A 12,286-nucleotide genomic window follows, 5' to 3' on the forward strand; every position below is an offset into this window, starting at 1 on the left:
CTAGTCTTGAAATTCCCCGTCCTAGTAAAAAAAACTCCCATCATTAACCCTACCTGTACCCATCATGATTTTACAAATCTCTCTAAGGTTCTTATGCTCCAGTGAAAAAAGTGCCAGCCTTTCTTTATAACTCAACCTTCCATACCCGGCAACATCCTGGTAAATCTCTTCTGAACCCTCTACAGTGTAATAATGTCCAAGTCAACCCCTCCATCCTGGGAATCAGCTTAGCAAACCTTCTCTGAACTGCCTCAAATGTAAATTTATATCTCCTTAAGCCACCAAAACAGTACACAGTACTCTAGGTGTATTCTCACTAATGCACTGAACAGCTATTGTAAAACTTCTACATTTTTATGCTCCTCTTCCTCTTCCTGAAAAACAACCCTTGCAGCAAAGACCAATTTGTCATTCGCCTTCCTAATTACTTGCTATGAATGCATTCTAGGGTTTTGCGATTCATGTAATCCCTTGGTCTCATCTGTTATGCTGTATTTTGCACATCACTCTATTTAAATAATATTCTATTTTTCTATTCTTTTTGCCAAAGTGGACAAGTTCAAATTTCCCACATTATACTCTTGTTTTTTTTTTGCCCGCAATGTAACTTATTTTTTGTCCACTCTGCTCCATTATCCAGGTCGTAGATTTTACTAGTAGAGGAATTGAGTTTCAGAGCCACAAGGCTATGTTGCAGCTGTAGAAAACTCTCGTCTGGGTGCACATGGTGGTGGAGGATTGTTTTTCAGACTGGAGGTCTGTGACCAGTGGAATGCCACAAGGATCAGTGCTGGGTCCCTACTTTTCGTAATTTATATAAATGATTGGAATGCGAGCATAAGACGTATAGTTAGTAAGTTTGCAGATGACACCAAAATTGGAGGTGTAGTGGACAGCGAAGAAGGTTACCTCAGATTACAATGGGATCTTGATCAGATGGGCCAATGGGCTGAGGAGTGGCAGATGGAGTTCAATTTAAATAAATGTGAGGTGCAGCATTTTGGAAAGGCAAATCAGGGCACTTAATGATAAGGTCCTAGGGAGTGTTGCTGAACAAACAGGAGTGCAGATTCATAGTTCCTTGAGAGTGGACTTGCAGGTGGATGTGATAGTGAAGAAGGCGTTTGGTATGCTTTCCTTTATTGGTCAGAGTATTGAGTACCGGAGTTGGGAGGTCATGTTGAGGCTGTACAGGACATTGGTCAGGCGACTTTTGGAATATTGTGTGCAATTCTAGTCTCTGTCCTATCGGAAGGATGTTGTGTAACTTGAAAGGGTTCAAAAAAGATTTACAAGGATATTGGAAGATTTGAGCTATAGGGAAAGGTTGAATAGGCTGGGGCTGTTTTCCCTGTTCAATCATAATAGTGTAGTAACATGGTGGCAATGGCAACCAGAGTTATGGAAATGGTAGTAAGAGCCTTAAGTGAAGTATAGTGAGTTTAAACCACAAGGCCAGCCCAGTGATCCAAACCCAAGGGAGTATGGGAGAAACCCAAAGTGAATCTGAGCAGTGATAGGGAATATCTGGACATTGAATGAGGAAGAGGATATCCCACGGAGAAGCTGTAAAAGTATGGGAGAAGGTCCACAGCAGATCACATGGTAAGGAAGATGGAGAGATCAATCAGCTACAGTGAGTGAAGTATTCCAGAAGTTCAAAGTGCCACTGATAAAGGGAAGAATTGAGCACTGAGAAAACATGCCAATGACAAGGTGTGTTATCATTTAAAAAAAAGTCTTTGGTCACAACAGAACTTCACTTGCGAGTCTCCAGGTTTACAGAGAGTCAAAAGTGCAAAGACAGAGTACAGGGTTCAACTGCAATAGCAGCTGAGAATATTAAACACAGTCTGTGCAAATCCCTGCACAGAGGACACAGAGAAATAGGGTGGAAAATTCTTCAGTACTGTGACAGAGTGTCATAGCAAGAAATCAACTCCTCTGATTTCTCTTTTAGATTCTCTTTTAGATTACTTACAGTGTGGAAACAGGCCCTTCGGCCCAACAAGTCCACACCGACCCGCCGAAGCGTAACCCACCCATACCCCTACATTTACCCCTTACCTAACACTACGGGCAATTTAGCATGGCCAATTCACCTGACCTGCACATCTTTGGACTGTGGGAGGAAACCGGAGCACCCGGAGGAAACCCACGCAGACACGGGGAGAACGTGCAAACTCCACACAGTCAGTCGCCTGAGGCGGGAATTGAACCCGGGTCTCTGGCACTGCGAGGCAGCAGTGCTAACCACTGTACCACTGTACCACCATGCCGCCCATAGGTGTTTAAAATGAATACTGGAGTGGAAAGATTAAGGGAAATGGAAGGTTTAATAAATTTTAGATTGGATACAAGAGAAGATATCTCAGTCCTTTTAGATGCTTCCCATGGTTGAGGCCTTAAATCCTCAGACTATCTTCTATTCATCTTTGGGGTTGGAGCTTCAGATAAGGGGCCAGGTGTGAGCTATGCTTCACTACAATGGGAGAGAGGTTACAGAGATCTTGTATGTAATCAAAAATCCTTGTGATAATTGATTAAGTGGAGCTGTGTGTATAGTTGTAAATATGCTTTATTTGGTGGACAACAAAGATACACAAGCCCTAATATTGCAAGGAGGTGGGACAGACCCTCTATTTCTCTCAAAACAGAAGCTGCCCTTGGACCCACCTTCTCCTTCTTACCTATTTAGCTGCCATTCTTCCCATCACCCATCTAATTGCCACCTCCCCTCTTTGATCAAAGGACACCCTAACCCTCACTAATTCAGTTGATGCCCTATCCCATCACCCACCCACTAGATACTGAACCCTTCACTTAGCTGCCACCAAATTCTTCCAGCCAATGTTCTACCAGCCTACCCTCTCACTCAGCTGCCACATCTGCACTGGCAGAATTGAATATATGCAACATATCATCCCCAGCCTACACAGGTTTGCCACATTGACAGAAAATTTTCAAACCTCAGATGATCCTCCTCACCAATTTTCCATGATCACAATATGATTGAATTTCCCATCCAGTTTGAAGGGAAAGCATGCATCCCTGACAAGTGCTTTAAACCCAAATAATGGTAACCGTGAAGGTATGAAGGCAAAGCTGGATAAGGAGTGAGGGAAATAAGGTTAAATGCTAGGTCAGAATGGTTACAGTGTCCAACATTTAAGGAAATATTTAATAACTCTTAATAATTTTAGAACAGCAAGGATCTATCCAAGGTAGAAATAAAGATTGTTTAAGAAGGATCCATCATCTGTGGAAAAAAAACAGGAAGTTAAGGATAGTATAAAATTGAAAGAAACAATATGCAAATCTGCAAAGATTTATGTTTGGTCAGATGACTGAACAGACCTTCAGAACAAGCAAAGAGTGACTAACATGATAGTAAGGAGGTAGAGGTATAAGAGAAAACCAACCAGTAATACAAAAACAGCAGGCACATTTGGAGAAATGTTTTCAGTTTTGTTGTCCTTACTTAAAAGAAAGATACAATTTCAGTAGAAGCAGTTCAGAAAAGATTCAATTAACTAATTCCTGGGATTAAGCCCTTATTTTTTGAAGAAAGGCTGAACAAATTAGACCTATATCCATAAGAGTTTAGAAAGCTGAGTGGTGACCACACAGAAAACATAAGATCTCAAGGGGACTGGATAGGGTAGACACTGAAGGATACAAGAGGAATTGTCAGAGATATTGAAACTAGGGGACATTATTTAAAACTAAGAGACCACCACTTCTGTCCAAGGTTGGTTATACTTTGGAATTCTCCTCCTGCGAAAATAATGGAGACTGGTGCCTTAAATTTATTCAAAAATGATTTTTGACATACAGTATAGTTCAGTGTTATAGAGTGCAGACAAGAAAGTGGAGCTGAGACCACAACCAAAGCAGCAAAGGTCTTACTGAATGGTGAATTAGTCTAGAAGGGACTGTGACTGATCCTGTGTTCCTATGTCATAAAAGGTCCATCACGAAGAAGTACAAGCAGCTATTTTTAAAAAACTGTGCACAGAACAAGAAATGTTTAATCACAAAATGGATCATGTTAGTATCATACATTATAGGAAAGTTAGGAGAATGTTCCCAGAGATGACGATCTTCAGTCATAAGAATGGATTGAAGACATTGGGACTTTCTCCATGGAGAGAAGAAGGCTGAGAGGATATCTGATAGAAGTTTTCAAAATCCTGGGCAGGTTGACACAGTAGATAGGGTGAAGCTGAATGGACTTATAAAGGACCAAGAATGAGAATGAGTGGACATATACTTAAACCGATGTGCAAAAGAAACAAGGGTGATATCAGGAAAAAAAAGCTAGTTGTTAGGATATGGAATGCACTGCCTGGAAACATGGTGGAGGGAGGTTCAATTGAAGCTTTCAAGAGAGCATTGGATGATTATTTGGACAGTAATGATGTGTAGGGATATGGGGAAAAGGCAGGAGATTGACACTTGACAATAGAACAAGTGCAGACACAATGGGCTGAATGGCCTCCTTCTGCACTGTGTGAATCTGTGATTCTGTGAATATTCAATGTGCAAAAATTGTGATCTATATAACAGAAGTCTGTAGACTTATTGTGATCTGTACAGCAACTGGAGGCTGCAAAAGAAATCCACTAAAAGGCAATGGAAGCACTACAGAGATTTTGTTTTCTTACCAAAGACCAAACTATTGAGCTTCTGCTAGTACAGAATGCCTGAGAAAGTTTAAAGTTGAACATCAGAGCAAGCTTGCTCTGTCATTTATTAAGATAAACATCATATTCCTGTGCTTTTCCCATATTCCTTGATGCTGTTACTGACTTGAAATCTATCCATTTTTGTCTTGAACAGATTTAATGACAGAGTTTCCACAGCCCTCTGGTGGAGAATTCCAAAGATTCTGAGGGAAGAAGCTCTGCCTTGTCCCAGACCTAAATGGTTGACCCCTCATTCGGAGTCTATGTCCCTTGGTTCTAGACTGCAAAACATCCTTTCTGGCACCTAGCTTGTATTTTTAGAGTTTTGTCAGTTTTTAAAGATTGCCTCCATTCCCAGATTCTATTGGACATCGACACTTCCCAATCTCGCATGGGAGTGATAATATCTTCCTTTCTAAGAGGCTGTGATCATTTGAGTCCTGGATTCACCACTTTTCTTAATTGGTCCTCACTGCCGTGACATTCAAGATTTCATAAGTCTCATAGCCAAGAAGCAACCATCCTCAACCACTGCCATTCAACTTCACCTCCTTTAAATAAGAGAAAATGCTCTTGGAGATTAGCCCCTGAAAGTAGAGAGGGGTTAAGGGGGCAAGTGGAGTAAATGCATCCAGCTTCTGCTCCAAACGTATCTGACTCATGCAAGGAATGGTGCAAATTATACAAACACAAAACTCAAACTAAGCAGGTACTTCTGAAAATAGTATTGGTTCCAAGCGCCTTACCTACTAATGTGTAAGTCCAAGAATTTATGGAGATGGTACAATCCTTGTGAAGGATAAACAAGATCTGTTTGAATGTCATGATGTACGGTCAGCCCTTTAGATAGAGTCATACAGCACAAAAAAGCAGGCTGCAGCTTTAGGCTAAAATTAAAAAAAATTGCTATTGACTGATTTTGCTGATAAGCCTTTTGGTAAAGCTGGGAAAACCACTAATATTTACTGCTACAGTCCAAATAGACTCTTCATTGTTAGCATTTCCCAAGAGTTGTTATTATCGTTCCCATGTGGATTGGTCAGTCTTTGATATGCTATGAGAGTCCTCAACATGCCAGAATCCATGAAGTTATAGTCATGGAGTCATACGGCACAGAAACAGACCCTTCGGTCCAACTTGTCCATGTCGACCAGGTTTCCTAAACTGAATTAGTCCCATTTGCCCACATTTGGCCCATATCCCTCTAAATCTTTCCTATCCATGTACCAGTCCAAATGACTTTTAAATGCTTAATTGCACTCATCTCTGTCACTTCCTTTGGCAGCTCATTCCACATATGAACCACCTTCTGCAAAACAAAGTTGTCCCTCGGGTCCCATTTAAATCTTTTCCCTCTCAACTTAAAGCTATGTCCTCTAGTTTTGGGATCCCCTACCCTGAGAAAAAACTTTGGCTATTCACCTTATCTATGCACCTCATGATTTTATAAATCTCTGTAAGTTCATCCCTCAGCCTCTGAGGTTCCAGGGAAAGAAATCCTAGCCTACCAGCCTCTCCTTATAACTCAAACTGCAAGTCTCATGGCATGAGGTGAAATGTGGGCAAGAAAAACTGCTGCTGATTATTGTGTATGGCACTAACCTCAGCTGAGGAGGTTGAAGTGAGGAAGCAGTGAGGATGGTATGGGTGCAAAATGTACACTGGCTGGGGGGTTTCAATGTCCGTCACCTAGAGTGGCTCAGCAGCAGAACTACTAATTGAGCTGGTTGGGTCCTAAAGCATATTTGCTGCTAGACTGGGCCACCAATCTGCTGGTTGCAGATATATCTGTCCATGATAGTATCGACAAGAGCGACCATCACACAGTCCTTGTGGAGTCCAAGTTCTGTTTTCAATTGATTGAGACTACATTCTTTTGTGTGGTGTGACTAAATGATTTTGGACAGATATAGCAGCTCAATATGTGGTACCCATTAAATTCTGTGGGCCATCAACAGAAGCAGAAATTTACTGGAATCTGCAGCTTCAAGGCACAGCATATCCCCCACTCAACCTTTACATCAAGCCAGAGGATCAACCCTGGTTCAAGGGAAAATGCAGGACAGCATGCCAGGAGCAACACCAGGCATTCTTAAAAATGAAGTGTCTGACTGGTGAAGATACCAAACGGAACTACCTGGGTCCCAGGTTCGATTCCAGCCTCAGGCGACTGTCTGTATGGAGTTTGCACATTCTCTCTGTGTCCGCATGGGTTTTCTCCAGGTGCTCCGGTTTCCTCCCACAGTCCAAAGATGTGCAGACCAGGTGAATTGGCCATGCTAAATTGCCCATAGTGCTAGATACATTAGTCAGAGGGAAATGGGTCTGAGTGGGTTACTCTTTGGAGGATCAGTGTGGACTGGTTGGGCCGAAGGGCCTGTTTCCACACTCTAGGGAATCTAAAAAAAACATGCCAAACAGCATACGCAGCAACTGATAGACAGAGTTAAGCAATTCCACATCAGGTCGAAACTCTGTAGTTCTACATCCAGTCATGAATGATGATAGGTAAATAAACAGCTCACTGGAGGGGAAGCCTCCACAAATATCCCTATCCTCAATGAGGGGAGAGTCCAGCACATCAGTGCAAAAGGTAAGGTTGAAGTATTTGCAACAATCTTCATTAGAAGTGCTGAGTGGAAGATCCATCACGGCCCTCAGCATCAACCAAACTGTTTTGCTCCAGGGGATATCAAGAAAGGGCTGGAGGCATTGGATTCTGCAAAGGCTACAACAGTGTTGAAGATTTTATTGAACACTGTACATTCATCATGAAACATCCCCACTTATTTCTTTCATTCACGGATATGGATGTCATTGCCTTTTATTGATCATCCCTAATTGCCCAGAAGGAAGTTAAGAGTCAACCACATTGATACAATCCATACAGTGTGGAAGCAGGCCTTTCAGCCCATTGAATCCACACTGACTTCTGAAGAGTAACCCACCCAGACAAACCCCTCAACCCTATCTCTGTAACCCTGCTAATCCACTTAGCATGCACATTCCTGGACACTATGAGCAATTTAACATGGCCAGTCCACCTAACATGTACATCTTTGGGAGGAAACTGGACCACCTGAAGGAAAGCCAAGCAGGCATGGGGAGAATGTGCAAACTCTGCACAGCCAGTCACCCAAGGCTCGAATCAAACCCGGGTCCCTGGCACTGTGAAGCAGCATTGCTAACCACTGAGTCACCAGGCCACACATTGCCGTGGGTTTGCAGTCACATGTAGGCCAGACCAGGTAAGCATAGCACTTTCCTTCCCTAAAGGATATCAGTGAATATGATGGGCTTTTGCAACAATTAACAATGGTTTCATGGTCATAAATAGACTCTTAATTCCAGATTATTTTTGCATTGTTGTGGTTCTGTTCACCGAGCTGGAATTTGTGTTGCAGACGTTTCATCTCCTGTCTAGGTGACATCCTCAGTGCTTGGGAGCCTCCTGTGAAGCACTTCTGTGATGTTTCCTCCGACATTTATAATGATTTGTATCTGCCGCTTCCGGTTGTCAGTTCCAACTGTCCGCTGCAGTGGGCGGTATATTGAGTCCAGGTCGATGTGTTTATTGATTGAAGGGCCTATTTCCACACTGTAGGAAATCTAATCTAATCTAATCATCTATGTGTTTTGCATCGGAACCTGTGTGCCACCTCACCCTCCAGTGAGCTGGTATTTACGTGACCTTGGCTAGCTATCCCTGCTGGTTAGTGGTGCTGGAAGAGCACAGCAGTTCAGGCAGCATCCAAGGAGCTTCGAAATCCAAGTAGCTATCCCTGCTGCACACAATTCACGTCTGATGACTCCCAACATGGAGATTCCACCTCTACGTTATGCTCTCAAGTGTGCATGGTGCTGGCAACAATGAGTCTGAGATTAAATGATGGCATATCTTATTCATTTAGTTTTTCTAGGATTTCAGTCTCATACTATTGTCTGGTGAGGCAACAGTTCCTGGGTAAGTGAAAGTGTAGAATTGAAGTAAGGATGAAAGGGCATGGTTTGCATTGTCACACCATCTACACATCGCAAATGAAAAGAATATGCTGATTAAGTGGAAGGTGAGATACGAGAAAATGGTTAGGTAGAAAATACTCTCACCCATGCAGGTTTCAGTCTCACCACTGGCACCAGCTTCAGTCATGGTGGCTATAATAGTGACAAGCGCAAGCTCACTGACATGTAGACATGCCCAACTCTGACCCATTGGACATTGCTGTCTCTGATTATGGGTCACCTTGTCCTCTAAGAAAAAGACAAGTATGTCCAGGAGTTTAGTGCGATGTGTTGGGTGATGTGCCATCCAGAGTTGAGTGATCGAGAAAGTTAAGAGATGTGGATATGAGGTTTGGAGCAGTGCTAAGTGTGTGATGCTGAAGAAAGATTCAAAATGTGAAAGATATTATTGTTAGATGAATTTAGAAAAGGGTGTTGAACAGAGCATCACCATGAAGCCTGTGATTTATTTTAAAAATAATGGTATTTGAAAATCCATTCACCTTCATGTGAGATTATTGAATTTTTTCTGACACTGAGTCCAAGTCCTCAGGACTTGGCTTCTTGCATTAGTCACAACAGTTATTGCCTTCCACAGCGCTACCTGATCACTGACAGGTTCTCCAATGATATCTGAATATTCCCCTTATTCCAATTAGTTTAATTAATTCTCTAAAAGTAAGTAATAATGCCTATGCTGTTAGTCTAGCAGACAGCATTATGGAAAGCTATTGACATAATAATATTGGAGCAATTGTGGCATCTTTGTTACAGTTTGCTTTGAATGAAGGAAAGAGATTAAAGAAGCTATATATTAAATCTTCACAGAATTTAAAAACTTGCTTTCAATTTGTCTTAAACCTCTCCCAAAGAAATGTTCAATCCCAATACTCCTCTCTGGTCTGCCCAGTCTTCATACGTGTCCCAAAGGCTGCTGAATATTTGAATGTAAATTTCCAACCCGTTTCATGAACAGGACTCCCGGAAGCTATGTTGTCTCCCAGGTGCCAGGGTCCGCGATGTCTCTGATTGAGTCTACAAGATTCTGAGGGTGATACATATTGACATCAATGACATTGCTAGGAAAAGGGATGAGGATCTAAAAACCAATTTCATGGTGTTAGGCTGGAAACTAAAAAGCGCGACGAGCAGAGTAGTAATCTCAGGATAATTACCGGTGCCACATGCTAGTGAGGCAAGGAATAGGGAGCGAGTACAGCTAAACACATGGCTACAGGACTGGTGCAGGACGGAGGGCTTCAGATACGTATATCATTGGGGTACCTTCTGGGGAAGGTGGATCCTGTACATGAAGACGGGCTGCACTTAAACTGGAGGGGCACCAATATTCTGGGTGAGAGATTTGCTAGAGCACTTTGGGAGGGTTTAAACTAGTTTGACAGTGGGATGGGAACCAGAGCTACAGATCAGAGGAAAGGGTAGTTGTTGATCAGGCAAAAATAGAATGCAGAGAGTCTGTCAGGAAGGATACATAGTTGATAAGGCAAAGGGATGGGTTAAACTGTGCCTGTTTCAATGCAAGGAGTGTCAGGAATAAGAGTGATGAACTTGGAGCATGGATCAGTACTTGGAATTATGATGTTGTGACCATAACCTTGTCTTCAAAAGGTTGGCACGGTGGCTCAGTGGTTAGCACTGCTGCCTCACAGCGCCAGGGATTCGGGTTTGATTCCAGCCTTGCGTGACTGTCTGTATGGAGTTTGCACATTCACCCCATGTCTGTGTAGGTTTCCTCTGGGTGCTCCGGTTTCCTCCCATAATCCAAAAATGAGCAGATTAAGTGAATTGGTCATGCTAAACTGTCCATAGTGTTCAGGGATGTGTGGGTTAGGTGCATTAATCATGGGTATATATAGGATAATATAGTAGGGGAATGGGTCTGGGTGGATTACTTTTCGGAGGGTCAATGTGGACTTGTTGAGCTAAAGGCCTGTTTCCACACTGAAGGGATTCTATGGATTCTATACTGGAGACATGGATTTCACAGGGGTGGGAATGGTTGCTGGATGGTCCAGGGTTTAGAACTTTTAAAAAGAACATGGAGGAGAGTAAAAAGAGAAGGGAGAGTAGCATGGTTAATTAGAGAGTGCATCACAGCTGCAGAAAAGGAAATTGTTGAGGTGGATTTGTCTACTGAGTCAGCATGAGCGGAAGGCAGTAAAAGGAAAGGAGCAGTTACTTTGTGGGTGGCACGGTGGCACAGTGGTTAGCACTGCTGCCTCACAGCGCCAGAGACCCGGGTTCAATTCCCGCCTCAGGCGACTAACTGTGTGGAGTTTGCACGTTCTCCCCGTGTCTGCGTGGGTTTCCTCCGGGTGCTCCGGTTTCCTCCCACAGTCCAAAAATGTGCAGGTCAGGTGAATTGGCCATGCTAAATTGCCCATAGTGTTAGGTAAGGGGTAAATGTAGGGGTATGGGTGGGTTGTGCTTTGGCGGGGCGGTGTGGACTTGTTGGGCCGAAGGGCCTGTTTCCACACTGTAAGTAATCTAATCTAATATGCAAAACTTTATTGGGTGTTTCTATAGACTCCCCAATAGCAGCAGAGAGATGGAAGAGCAGATTGGACAGCAGATCTTGGAAAGGTGCAGATGTAACAGAGTTGTTGTCATGGGTGACTTCAACTTCCCCAATATTGATTGGAACCTCCTTCGTGCAGATGGTCTGGATGGAGACAATTTTGTCAGGTGTGTCCAGGAAGGATTCCTGACTCAATAAGTAGATAGGCTGAGTAGGGGGGAGGCCATTTTGAATTTGGTGCTAGACAACGAGCCAGGCCAGGTGTCAGATCTCTCAGTGGGAGAGCATTTCGGTGACAGTTACCACAGCTGCTTCACCTTACCATAGCCATGGAGAGGGATAGGAACAGACAGTATGGAAAGGTATTTAATTGGGGAAGGGGATGTTATACTGCTCTTAGATGGGAGCTGTGGAGTATAAACTGTTCACAGGAAATGCACAGCAGAAATGTGGAGGTTGTTTCGGGGAACCTGTTGTGAGTGTCGGATAACTTTGTCCCACTGAGACAGGCAAGGAATGCTAAGGTGAAGGAGCTTTGGATGATAAGAGAAGAGGAGCTTCTTGTCAAGAGGAAGAAGGAAGCTTTCTTAAGGTTGAGGAAGCAAGGTTCTGGAATAACTTTACAGAGTAGCTAGGAAAGAACTCAAAAATGGACTGAGATGAGCTAGGAGGGGGCATGAAGAAGCCTTAGGGAAGGATTAGGGAAAACACAAAGGCATTCTACACTTAAAGTGAAGAACAAGAGAATGATCAGACAGAGGGTAGGGCCGATCAGGGATAGTGCAGGGAAGAGGTAGGTGAGGTCCTAAATAAGTTTTGTGCTTCAGTATTCAGTAGAGAGAGGAATCTTGTTGATAGTGAGAACACCATGCACCAGGTTAATAGGCTTGAAGGGATTGATATTAAGAGAGTGGAAATGCTGAAAATTCTGGAAGCATCAAGATAGATAGATAAGTTTCCCAGGACCGGGCCAGATATACCCAATGTTACTATGGGAAGTGAGGAATGAGATTGCTGCGCTTCTAGCGATGATCTTTGTATTCGCACTCTCCATGGG

Source organism: Chiloscyllium plagiosum, unplaced genomic scaffold (genome assembly GCF_037043375.1).
Source record: "Chiloscyllium plagiosum isolate Xiang-an unplaced genomic scaffold, Cpla_swu_hap1 HiC_scaffold_18, whole genome shotgun sequence".
NCBI classification, from domain to species: domain Eukaryota; kingdom Metazoa; phylum Chordata; class Chondrichthyes; order Orectolobiformes; family Hemiscylliidae; genus Chiloscyllium; species Chiloscyllium plagiosum.